General features: G+C 42.1%; 2 long non-coding RNA genes across 3 annotated transcripts in view; one reads left to right on the forward strand and one right to left on the reverse strand.

The window, feature by feature from the left end:
* Nucleotides 1-1,592, forward strand: part of LOC145509688 (uncharacterized) — a 58,650-nt gene extending 57,058 nt beyond the window's left edge. Inside the window, exon 3 of the long non-coding RNA XR_014056312.1 lies at nucleotides 1,284-1,592. This is a non-coding gene — a long non-coding RNA (uncharacterized LOC145509688). The remainder of the gene's footprint in view (nucleotides 1-1,283) is intronic.
* Nucleotides 1,593-3,826: 2,234 nt separating this feature from the next.
* On the reverse strand, nucleotides 3,827-9,486 carry LOC145509690 (uncharacterized). 2 transcript variants are annotated; one of them, XR_014056315.1, is made up of 5 exons: nucleotides 9,251-9,486; nucleotides 8,127-8,750; nucleotides 7,187-7,355; nucleotides 6,629-6,732; nucleotides 3,827-6,382 (listed from the first exon to the last, which is right to left on the reverse strand). It is a non-coding gene; the product is annotated as an uncharacterized LOC145509690 (long non-coding RNA). The 2 variants fall into 2 exon arrangements; XR_014056314.1 differs by lacking the exon at nucleotides 9,251-9,486 and having other exon boundaries at nucleotides 5,162-6,382; nucleotides 6,629-6,684; nucleotides 8,127-8,352.
* Nucleotides 9,487-13,473: the final 3,987 nt, after the last annotated feature.

Genomic DNA, 13,473 nt, shown 5'->3' on the forward strand with positions numbered 1-13,473 from the left:
TAGGCTCTAGGGAGACTCAGAAAGTCTTCTAGTTTCCTGGCTCCTAAGATTACCCGGCTGTAGAGAGGCAGAGTGAGGGAAAGGATTTTTTTGTGTCTGGATCCCTGGCCTCTGCTTTGGCCTTGATCTGGCAGGATGACAAATGGGGAGAGCTGAGGTGGGTGTCTTTCGGCTCCCAAACTTCTGGACAAGTGGAAGTAACTTCAAACTCTCTGCCTTCCAGACACTTCCCCTCTCCACCAAGGAAGAGCTCACACCTGTGATTGATGCTCCCTTTGGCATCATCTTGATTCCTTGAGCTCTTTTCTTCAGTTTTACCACTTACTGCATTTGTGTTGTCGTCACGGTTAACCAGTTGCACTTTTGACCTTCATCTTAATCAGAAACCCTTGGAGTTATTCGGCCCTGCATCTCGAGGCCTAGCCTTGCCTTCTGGTAGTTGTAGCTTCTCTGTAAATGTCAGTGGAAAGGGTGTTTTTATTTCTTTATCTAAATAGAAGGATCTTTGACTAGAAGTTTTGAGTCATTCTTTTTTTTGGAAAGCATGCAGAAGTTGACGAAGTGAAAATAGGTACCCATATGAGCTTTACAAACCACCTTAAGGAAAAAAGAATATTTGAAAAGATGGATACATACATGTGCATATATTCATGGTAGGCATGTTTCCATGTATACATGCACATGTATACACATATATAGATAGACATATACTATATGTATATATACATTATTGTAATTTTTGGTCATTTTATTTTTCTATTATAGCAATAATAAAAGACCCTGATGCTGGGAAAAATTGATGGCAGGAGGAGAAGGGAGCAACAGAAGATGAGATGGTTGGATAGCATTATCACTCAACAGATATGAATCTGAGCAAACTCTGGGAGATAGGGAAGGACAGGGAAGTCTGGCGTGCTGCAGTCCATGGGGTGGCAAAGAGTCAGACACAACTGAGTGACTGAAGAACAACAGCAATACCTATTCCTTGTTTAAGATTTCAAATAGTATAGAAGGTATATGTGAGATAAAAAAGCTTTTTGCTCTCTCCTGACCTCACCATCCACTTCCTAGAGGTGCACATTCACCCATATTTAAATGTTAATTTTTATAAATTAACATTATGGTTATAATCATAAACCTAAATGTTGTCACATGTTTATTTTTTGACTTATCGATATCTTATCAATTGGACAATAGTTCTTGGCATCTTACAATTGTAGTTGAAATTTAGCAATCACATGACCTACTACATCTCTTTTCCTGTCTCATTCTTCTCTTTTCAGAGTCACTTCTTGATGGTTGCCACTTTCATCACAGCCAGACCTAGGAGGACAACCCTTTGAAAGCAGACAGAGAAAATTCCTGGCCGGTTAAATCATTAGGTAGAAATTTCCATGGGTTCCCGTTTCCTGAGCCTGAAAAAGTGGCAAGAGCACTAGTTTCTGTTTTGATTTGTTTTGCTTTCCCTGGAAGATAACTCAAAAATATCTTCTTTAGTAGACTGCTGCCAACAAACCAAATTCCACCATGCATATTCTTGGCTTCATTAATTTTTTTCCCATTTATTAAAATAATATTTACTTGACCATGTACCCAGCTCCTAGAACGATTCTAGTCTGCTTCCTCTAGGTAGGCTTTTTAAAATTTAAAAAAATTTTAAGAGAGGGGATTCAGCACTTAAAAAACTTTCTAAAAAAGCTAAAAATAATGCATAAGAATAACATTAGAAAATGAGATGGATACTGAAGTTGAAAAAATGAAAACACTGGAGACATGAAGGTGTGAGGTTTTAGAACAGTTAATTTTGAGTTGCAAAACAGAGAGAATCTTAGAATACCAAAAGCAGAAGTTCAAGAGTGCTGTTTGTTGGGGATGTTAAGAACTACTTCTCTTTTGGAGACACAGTTGGGGTGATGGGATAGAACCCGTGACAGGGGAAGGGAGTACACAGGGTGCTCTGAGAAAGACTGCCCAGCTCCACTATTATTAGTTGTGTGATTTGGGGTAAGTTGTTTAGCCTCTCTGTGCCTCAGTTTCTGTGTGGGTTCTTGTGAACATTAAAGGATATTATGAGTTTGGTGCGGTGCTTGGCACATAATAAGCCATTGCTATTATATTATAAATGTTATTTTTACTGAGGCAATTAACACTAACAGTCTATTTTATGTACAATTTCAGAACAAGCGTGAGCAGACCTGATGAGTAGTTGAACTTGGCTGTATAATAGTTTAGTGACAAGGGTATTTAATTATATGAGCTTTGTTCTAACATTTATTGCAAGAAGAATATGTTGTTGCAAGAAGAAACTGAGATTAATGCAAAGGTTGTGATGTTATACTGAGTAAAGAGCAACTACGTATTTGATGAGGAAATATATTAATTCTGTGACAGGATGTGCATAGCTGTTTCTCCACGTTAGATGTGCTAAGGTGCTGGACCTGTGAGTGAATAAACCTGTAGTAACTCCTCAGAGTTCAGAGAGAGGGTCTAGGTGGAACTGATGCGTCTTGCTAAGTCATGGGTTGTCATCCCAAAGTTTTCAAGTGGTGGATAGTTGTGACACATGCTACATGTCCTAGTCACTGAAAATGGGTTATTTTGTCGCATCCTTTTAGAGACACACCTACCTGAGAGAGTAGCTCCTTAGAAGAAGCGTCACCATGGACCAGGTTGATGAATCCATACTAAAGATCTGAGAAGGTGGAGGTGAAGTTGGGGTGAGAGAAACAGACTAGAATCATGAGGGGGAAAGAAGGGGATTATGTGCCAGGAGATGGCAGAAACTTCCTTTCAAACTTCACCTGAGAGGAAGGTGGCAGGTGGCAGGTAAAGTGATTGGGCAGAAGGTAGGGCTTCTTTAGCCTCAGAATCAACCTAAAAGCTCTGACTTATATGCAAAATATGGGGACTTCCCTGGGGGGTCCAGTGGTTGGGAATCCACCTGCCAACGCAGGGGACATGGGTTTGATCCCTGGTCCAGGAAGATCCCACATGCCACAGGGCAGCTAAGCCCATGTACCACAACTGCTGAGCCTGTGTTCTAGAGCTTGTGCTCAGCAGCAAGAGAAGCTATAGTGAGAAGCCGGCGCTCCACAACTAGAGAGGAGCTCCTGCTCGCTGCAACCAGAGAAAGCCTGTGCACAGCAGCAGAGACCCAGTGCAGCCACAAACCAAATTAAAATAAATAAATAGATAAAATAATAAAAAACCAGAAAACAAAATATGGCTTAGGTGATCTAATTTCATTTTTAACTCCAGCATTTTACTGTATTTCCTTTTCTTGATCAACAAATTAATATTGACCCATTGTAGAAAACTATAGAAAGTTACATAATTCCATTATGTAGAGACAAACCCTGATAACATTTTGATCATTTCTTCTCAGTCTTTGTTCTCATATAGGTATTTTTCTTTATTTGTGACCATGCTCTAGTCATTATTTTGCATGCATCTTTTCTTTATTAAATTTTATTACTTTTAAAGTTGAGATATAATTGACATACAATATTATATTAGTTTCAGGTGTACAAGGTGATGATTAGACATGTGCATATATTGTGAAATGAGGAACACAATCAGTCTAGTTGACACCCATCACCATACATGGTTACAGTTTTTTTCTATACAATGAGAACTTTTAAGATCTATACTCTTAGCAGCTTTCAAATATGCAACACAATAATATTATAGTCAGCATGCTGCACATTAAAGCCCCCTGACATTTATTTTATAACTAAAAGTTTGTACTTTTTGACAACCTTCATTCATTTTGCTCCCCACCCTCACCTCTGGTAACTACCAATCTCTTCTCTATTGATGAGTTTAGTTTTTTTTTTTCTAATTTCACGTATAAGTAAGACCATATGGTATTTGTCTTTCTCTGTCTCACTTATTTCACTTAGCACAATGTCCTCAAGTTTCATCCATGTTGTTGCAAATGGAAGATTTCCTTCTTTTTATGGCTGAATAATATTCCATTATAAACATATAGCACATTTCCTTTATCTATTCACCCAAAGATAAACACTTTGGTGGCTTCCATGTCTTGGTTTTGTAAATAATGCTGTGGTGAACAGGGGGGTGCATATATCTTTTTGAGTTACTGTTTTTGTTCGCTTTGGATAAACACCCAGAAGTGGAATTACTGGATCATATAGTAGTTCTATTTTTAGTTTTTTTGAGGAATCTCCATACTGTTTTCCACAGTGGCTGTACCAATTTACATTCCCACCAACAGTGCACAATTGATTTTTTTTCTCCAAATTCTTGCCAGCACTCGTTATTTCTTGTCTTTTTGATAATGGCCTTTCCAGTAGATGTGAGGTGATCTCAATGTTGTTTTGCCTTGCATTTCTCCAATGATTAGTGACATTGAGAACCTTTTCATGTGTCTATTGGTTATCTGTATGTCTTTGGAAAATGTCTATCCTCTGCCCATTTTAAAGTGGGATTGTTTGTTTTTGCTATTGAGTTATATGAGTTCTTTATATATTTTGATCAGTTCAGTTCAGTCCAGTCGCTCACTCATGTCCAACTCTTTGCAACTGCGTGGACTGCAGCTCGCCAGACTTTCCTGTCCATCACCATCTCCTGGAGCTTGCTCAAACTCTTGTCCATTGAGTCAGTGATGCTGTCCAACCATCTCATCCTCTGTCGTCCCCTTTTCCTGCCTTCAATCTTTCCCAGCATCAGGGTCTTTTCCAATGAGTCAGTTCTTCACATCAGATGGCCAAAGTATTGGAGCTTCAGCTTCAGCATCAGTCCTTCCAGTGAATATTCAGGACTTCCTTTAGAATTGACTGATCTGATCTCCTTTCAGTCCAAGGGACTCTTAAGAGTCTTCTCCAGCACAACAGTTCAAAAGCATCAATTCTTCGATGTTCAGCTTTCTTTATGGTCCAATTCTCACAGCCACACATGACTACTGGAAAAATCATAGCCTTGACTAGATGGACCTTTGTTGACAAAGTAATGTCTCTGCTTTTTAATGTGCTGTCTAGGTTGGTCGTAGCTTCTCTGCCAAGGAGCAAGTGTCTTTTATTAACCCCTTATCGGATATATGACTTGCAAATATTTTCTCCCATTTGATAGCTTGCCTTTTCACTTTTTTAATGGCTTCTTTGGTGTGCAGAAGCTTGTTACTTTAAGGTAGTCCTACTTGTTTATTTTTGCTTTTGTTGCCCGGGCTTTCAGTACCAAATCCAAAAAATCATCACCAAGATTGATATCCAGGAGATTGTCATTTATGTTTTATGGTTTGAGTCATTTGAGTTTTATGGTTTCAGATATTACATTCAAGTCTTTAATCTATTTTAAGTTGATTTTTGTGTATGGTATGAGATGGTGGTCTAATTTCATTCTTTTGCATGTGGATTTCTAGTTTTCCTAACTCCGTTTACTGAAGAGATGCTCCTTTCCCATGTCTTTTCTACATAACAGTATGTCACCACATTTTCTTGAAACTTTCACGACCCCTTTGTGAACATTATTTTTAACGCCTGCCTAATGTTCCATTGCATTGAAGAGATATGTATTACTCAACTATTTCCTTAATGTTGTTTTTCTATAAATGTTATTTTTCTGGTTTGGGAAAAATGTTATTTTTCTATAAATGTGTTTCTATAATGTTATTTTTCTATAAATAATATTAATGTGATGATTCTTATACATAAAAAAGTGCCCATATTTCTTTTTACTTTCTGGCCATGTGGCATGTGGGATCTTAGTTCCCAGACAGGGATTGAACCCATGCCCCCTGCATTGAAAGCATGGAGTCTTAACCACTGGACCACCAGAGAATTCCCTGTTGTCCATATTTTGTTTTTATTTTATTTTATTTATGGCTGCTCTGGGCCATGGTGCTGCTCTTGGGCTTTCTCCAGTTGCTGCAAGAGGGGGCTGCTCTCTAGTTGTGGTGCACAGGCTTCTCATTGCGGTGGCTTCTCGTTGCAGAGCACAGACTTATGGTGCTCGGGCTTCAGTAGTTGTGATACATGTGTCCATATTTCTGATTGCTTCATTAAGATAGATGCTTAGAGGTGTAATTACTGGGTCCAAGGGAATGCCAGAATGATTTTTGGAAAACTTATTTATAGTCTCAGCTGGTTTTTATAAAGCATGGGAATATTAAAAGCTCTATTTATGTGCCTTCCCAGAATCTCAGCTCTTTTTTCTCCCTCCATAGTCACACAGGTTCTACTCCTTCCTTTCCTTGCTTTCCCTGCTCAGGGAGTCATATTGGAGTCACTGTTTTACTTGGCTGTCAACTTATTGCCTGGAGGTTGTTGAAAGCTAGTATTCTCAGAATTTGGGATGGTACATTTTCTCACACTTCTTAAGGACTCCCAGATGCAGCCAGTGAAGAGGGAGGAGAATTCTAGTGCTAAAAACAAACAAAACATAACCCAACAAAATAAAACAACAAAACAAACAAACAGCACAAATCCCACTGAAGCTCATATATATAGAGCAGTCCATAATTTCCCAACCTTTCTCTCCCTACTTCCAAGCTCGCCTGAGAAGTTGCCAAAAGTCAAAAATGAATAAGAATGGCTGTCTTTCCTTCCTCTCTCTCCCCTCCTTCCCTTGCTTCCTTTCTTCCTCCTTTAATTCATCCCTATCACATTACCTGTTAGCTGTCAGGCACTCTGGGCTTCCCTGGTGGCTCGGTGGTAAACAATCCATCTGCCAATGAAGGAGACATGGGTTCCATCCCTGAGTGGGGAAGATCCCCTGGAGAAGGAAATAGCAACCCATTCCAGTATTCTTGCCTGGGAAATAGCATGGACAGAGGAGCCTGGTGGGATACAGTCCATGCGGTCACAAAGAGTTGGACACGACTGAGCCACTAAACAACAGCAACAGCAACCAAGCACTCTATTAGATGCTGGAGTTAAGGACAGGTAACACACCAGTTTTGGCAGTCAGAGTTCTTAGGTATAGCCCAGAAACTGATTCTAGTAAACTTATTAATAAGAGGGATGTGTCAGAAGGCTACTGCTCACTTCTCTGAGTGATGGAGAGCAGGAATTGGGCAGCAGTCAGGGTCAAGAGAGCCAGGTTGCAGAGATCACAGCCCAGGGCCTACCCCAGGGACAGTCTGCTGGTTAGGACTCACTGCCAGCGCCACCCTGCTGGGACAGCCCCCACAAAGGCTGGAGCACGGAAAAGTTCTGAGTGAACCTACCTCTTTGCTTTCCTCCCACCAGATTGTTATTCCCAGGGAGGAGGCCTCTGATTGGTTGGAGCCAAGTCATGTGATCATGACTGCAGGGAGGGTACGATGGCTCCCTTGACTTCTGTTGGGGGAGTCAGAGGCCCGGCCTTTCACCGTCTTTCACTTAGTGGAGGATTTTCTGCAAATAAGAAGGGAGTATTCGGATTCTGGGAACTACCTACTCTACCACCACCCCGTCAGGCATACAGATAAATGTCGGAACTTGAGGGCTTTGCTGTCACACGGCTGATTCCTGAAGCAGAAAGGTCAACAGATGACTATACTGCAAAAGGAATGATGGTGCCTCCTTCCTCATTCTAGGTGAAGGAAGAGAAAGCTGAACACATAAGAAATATTAGGAAGATTAGAACTTGGGGACTCATTGAAATTGGGAGGTGATAAGAGAGCAAAGGAGATTCAAGTGATGCCCAGATTTCAGGTCTTAGCAAGAAAATGGGTGGTGGAGAGAGCCACCAAAATAACGATCTCAGGTTTTGAGGGAAAATCAAGTGTTTGGTTTTATACACGCTGAGTCCAGGAGAGCCCAAGTGGAGATGTCTACACATGGCTGCGTGCAGTTCATTCATTGATTCATAGATTAATAAACAGGCATTTATTAATCACTGATTATGGTCCAGAAGCTGTTCCAGGCGCTGGGGACATAGCAGAAAACAGGAGGTGACTGCCTTTGCTCTCATGACGCTTGCATTCTCTGGGAGCTCTGCTCAGGAGAACAGGAGGGCGGGATGTCTGGGCTTGGGGTTCACCCAAACAGGGGTGAAGTTTTGGGACAACATGGAAGGGTGTAGAATGGAAGAGAAGAGGGCCTTGGATGGAACACAGGACACACAGGACTTAAGGAGGAAGAAGAGACTGCAGTGGAGCTTGAGAGTAAGCTGCCGTCTCCCACCTGTGGCCTCTCCAGTTCTGAAAGCCGTGGCTGGGATCTGTCTGGAGTTGTTGAGGAAGAGCCGTGAAACAGTCCCAGAGCATCCAGATGACAGCTGGTGTGGGGCAGGTGCTTCTGATGCTGTGGTCTTTAGATGAGTTTTAGTATCAGTCTGCTCTCCCTCCCTCTTCCTTTCCCTAGTTCTATCTCGCAGAGGCAGGCTCTTTGTCTACTCTGCAGCAGACACTCTGCTGTACAGCAACACCTCATCCATCACAGTAAAAAACAAACAAACACCAAAAAACCTTGCTTCCTGCCTCTGGGGTAACAGTGTCATAATGCAGCGAGTATCTGGGGAGGTCCTGACAGTGGATGGCAAACCCAGTGGGCTGCCTAACATCCCATCTTGGATTCCTCTTGGCTGCGTTCATATCAATTTATCTCTGTCCATATCCCACAGTACGTAGTGTCCCAGTTCTGGAACTACTGGTATTTATTGCTGTGCCGAGGAGGCCCATTGCATAAGTCCTCCTGAAAGAGGACATTGTCCTGATCATTTTGACATCCCTGCCCTGGGGAGCCACAGCCTGAGAAATGGGCCCCCAACTTCCCCTCTGCCACCAGTCGGACTCCAGCATCTTAGAACTAGAAAAGAGTTTGAGGGGGATGTATTAGTTAGGGTTCTCTAGAGAAACAACCAGTGGGGTGTATACACATACTCATACATATACATATTATATATAATATAGACACACACATATATACATATATACTTAAAAAAAAGAACTGGCTCTTATAATTATGGAGGCTCAGAAAGAGTCTGAAATAAATCTGCAAAGTAAGCTGGTAGGCTGGAGACCCAGGAAGAGATGAGTTTGAGTCCAAAGGCCATTTGCTGGCAGAATTCCTTCTTGCTTGGGGGAAGTGAAACTGCTTTACTCGAAGTCCATTGTGCCACCTGGGAAGCCCTATTTTATATATAACAGTATGTATAGGTCAATCCCAATCTCTTCCCAATCCATTCCATACTCCCCTCCCTGCCTTGGTATCCATATGTTTGTTTTCTATCAAAGTCCACAGATTAAATGTTAATCTCACCCAGAATACCCTCACATAAATATCCAGAATAATGTTTGACCACATACCTGGGCACCATGGCCTAGCCACATTGACACATGAAAATAATCATCACAGAAGTCATTGATTTCAGCCCCTTCACTTGGCACATAGTGAGATGGGAGATGGCGGCCCAGGGAGGCTCGGTGATCTGCCTGTAGTTGTTCAGCAGTTCAGTGGTGGAGGTGGTGGTGTGGTTTGCCAATGGAGAGGCAGGTGTCCTGGCTGTGGTCCTGCCCTCTTGCACTACTTCACTCACTGGGTTGTTTCCCCACCGGGGCAGGGTAGAGACCAGTGCACAAGGAGGTTGCTTATTGCTTTGGCACCAAATAAAGGGGAGTCCCACCACATCATCATTTAGTTGCCTTGGATTGGCTTGTTTACAGAGCTGCAGTGTATGTGTTAGAGGAGAGCACATTGGAAGATTGGTATATAGCTTTGGGGATCTTCCAGCTTAGTACCTCAGTTAGAATTCCGGGAAAGTGAATGGCTGAGACCTGAGGATGTTTTCCTGGAATGAATGCCTTTAATCAAGCCATAAATCCCCTCTGCAGGATATATCTCACTGTCTCCCTTGTTTAGCAGGGGAATTTTACAGTACAATTTTGAGCACTTGCCATGTACCTCAATAAATACTTGTTGGGTGATGAATAATGCAAAATTCATCTTGACTTTCAGCCCAGGTTGGGAAGATAGGGTGTGATTCTTCACCATGGCTCTGACTCATCTTCTGAATGGTCAGTCTAAGTCCCGCCTCTTTCTTCATGTAACCTATCAGGTACCTGCTCACTTACCAGCACCTGGGGTTCCCCTCCCACCCTGGGAACACATCATGTCAGGAGGAATCCTGATCTCTAAGTCACAGAGGGTGGGTGGACTTGGAAGGACAGGGCTTGTCTATCCCTTTGTGGAAGAGCTGAATTTAGAAGTGACAACCACTGTGTTGTATACTGATAATGGTCATGATCCTGGTAATAACAGTGGCCTTTCATTGAGAGACCACTGTGACCAGCCCTTGTGCTAAGTAACCACTATGTTAAGTTTCTCACATGTTCACATTTCTCTGTCCTCGTGGGCAATTGTGGAACCTGGTTCTCAGAATTAGAAGTTTTTCCATTGAAGCAGAGTGGAATACCCAGGAAATGACCCAGAATAGTGAGAATAGTGTTAATATGACATATGAGACATATGAAACTTGGGATTGGTCCAGGGGGACTATAAATATGGTATCATAAGGAGGAATCTCTGAGAAGCATTTTTGAGCTATGTGGGACTAAGAGCCCCTCATTTGCTGATTGTGTTGGTGAGAGAGCTCATCCTTAGGTAGGTTGATAAGGAGTCCAGGGCCCTCGAGAAAGAGACAGGGGCCTGGGGTTCTCAAAGAGAAGAAAAGGACAAACATTTTTTGTCTTTGTCAATATAACAATGTATCTTGCTCAAGGACATGTTTCTCCTTAACAAAAACCTTCTGACTAATCTTGTTATCTTAAGACCTATGTTGTGGGAGTGGGTCTGGTAAAAAAATATAAGGCCTTGCTAAGACTGACAGAGCCATTTCCTAGGCAGGTTGGTAAGAAGTCTAGGGGTCTCCAAGGAGAGACGGGTCTGGAATTCTCAAGGAGGAAGAAAGGACAAACTTTTTTTCCCCTCTACATTCCTTAGGATTATATAACAATAATGTATCCTGCTTGAGGACAGTCTCTGGAAAAAACCTTCTGGCTAATCCTGTTATCTTAAAATGTAAATTATGGGAGTAGGTCTAGTGAGTTCTTTACAACCATTCTTTTGATTCACTGTAATAACTAATTGGAGAGTATATAACTCCATTGCTAACACTAGCAAGGGGGTACTCTTTCTACCCCCTTCTGATGCCTATGTCAGAAGCTTTCTCTATCTCCTTTATACTTTAATAAAATGTTATTACACAAAAGCTCTGAGTGATCAAGCCTCGTCTCTGGCCCCAGATTGAATTCTTCTCCTCCGGAGGCCAAGAATCCCGACATCTTTTCGTGGTTCAGCAACAACCTTTCAAGACTAGTGAGTGGGGCACCCTCCGTCCCCCTTCTGATGTCTATGTCAGAAGCTTTCTCTGTCCCTTTTATACTTTAATAAAACTCTGCCACAAAAGCTCTTGAGTTATCAAGCCTGGTCCCTGGTCCCAAAGCTAAATATTCTTCTTCAGAGATCACGAATCTGACATCATTCATTGTAAGCTATCACTGGGTCCTTTGTAGAGGAGGACTTTATGGAAAATAATAGGGGAGCTCAACATTACTCTGGATGACCTGGTCTAGAGTACTGCCTCTCATAATGCTCAGTTGGTGCTCAGAGATGTGGCTCCCTGCTCCAAGTCAGGAAAGGAATAATGATGGGAGCTTGGAATAAATGCTAATAGACAATATTATTGAATCAATTAAGGATGCTTTAGGTTGTGTGACAACTGATTTTTTTAAACTTTAAAAAATATTTATCTATTTGGCTGTGCTGGGTCTTAGTTACAGCACATGAGATCTTTGATCTTTGTTGATGCATTTGGTATCTTTAGTTGTGGCATGTGAACTCCTAGATGGAGCATGCAAACTCTTAGTTGCAGCGTGTAGGATCTAGGTCTCTGACCAGGGATGGAACCTTTCCCCCTGCATTGGGAGTTCAGAGTCTGAGCCATGGACCATTAGGGAAGTCCAGGGGCAATTAATTAATAGTGGCTTAAATACACAAGCATTTATTATCTCACTTAAGGACTCTGGAGGAGAGCATTCCGAGGTTGGTTCATCAGCTCTAGGGTCTTACCAAGGATCTAGGGTCAATTCTTCATTTCAGCTTTTCTGTCTTTAGCTTTTGACTGTTGCCTTCATATTTTTCACTTCATGGTCACAAAATAGCTACCACAACTCCAAGCATTTCATCTCAATTCAAGGAAGAAAGATGAAAGAAAGTGTCTGTGTGTGTGTGTGTGTGTGTGTGTGTGTGTGTGTGTGTGTGTGCGCATGTGCGTGCATATGCAGGTTGGGGACTCTTATATGTATTATATCATGCCTGCCTCCTTTATAGGAAACCAAAAAAAAAAATTCAGAAGCCTCTCAGATGACTTCTCTTAATCTCTCATGAGCCATAACAAGGTCAAATAGACATTCTTAGGCACAAGGGAGATTGGGAAAGTCAGTATCTAATAGAGGAATAGGATTATCTTTCACTGAATGTTTGGTATATACCAGGCACTTTGCTAGGCACTTTACATGGATTTTCTTAGTTAATCCTTATTGCAGTTCTAGGAGGTACATGCTACTGTTTCCTGATTACATGACTGAGAAGACTGGGGTGAAAAGGTGAAGGAACCTGGCTAGAGTCAGCCAGTGATGGAAAGTGGCTTGGAGGCCAGATCTGCCTCCCGCCGCTACCTGAGTTGTTCATCAGCAGAGCACGTGGTTCCTCAGAAACGGACCCTTATGTGGGTGAAGATTGCATGAGAAAGTCATTCCCAGGCTTTCCTATGTCTTATCTGTACTCTGTCAAAGAAGCAAACAAACAAACAAACCCCAAACCGGGAGCCTATCATGACAGATTTAAAAAAAAATTGTTTTCCCAAGGTCTTTCATATCTTTATAGATATTAAAAAATAAGTTTTAAAAGCAAATAAAATGCTATGTCTTGTAGTAAATTCTATTACGTAGCTTTAAAACACAAGTGAAAGTAACAACTGCTCTGGCAGTTGAAGATGGTGGTGATGGTGAGCGTGACTTGTGCTACTGTTTGCACATACTTTCTTGCTCAGCTTAGGATCCGTGATCGCTGTGTCAATCAGCCCTTGCCCTCTCTCCTTCTGTTAGATGGCAAAAGTCCACCTCACCTCCTCTTCTTGTCTTGTACACCAAGTGAGCTGAATAAGGCTGGGAGAAAAGCACTCAGTAATGTTGAGTAACCTCACTTCAAATTGGGGACCATCATTTTTAAGAGGGCTCTCAGACACACACAGCCTTTCCACTTTATTTCTCTGGATGACTTTTGTCCCATTCTCCCAAAGGGTGATTTTACCACCTGTCTTTTCCAATCTCTCCCATCTCCTCCCTCATCCTCACTTTCATGGAGAAAACAGAAACAGTTAGAGGAGAACATCCTCTTCCTTTCCCTGCCAAGTCTACAAAGCTCCCAACAATTGTTCCCCTCTGCTCCAACCCTCTGTGGTCCTTCTCCCTGGCAAGACCCAGCCTTGCAATCACACACACCGAGTCCAGCTCCCACCACCGCCTCTAGT

This window comes from Giraffa tippelskirchi, chromosome 6 (genome assembly GCF_054371585.1).
Source record: "Giraffa tippelskirchi isolate mGirTip1 chromosome 6, T2T-mGirTip1v1.2.pri, whole genome shotgun sequence".
NCBI classification, from domain to species: domain Eukaryota; kingdom Metazoa; phylum Chordata; class Mammalia; order Artiodactyla; family Giraffidae; genus Giraffa; species Giraffa tippelskirchi.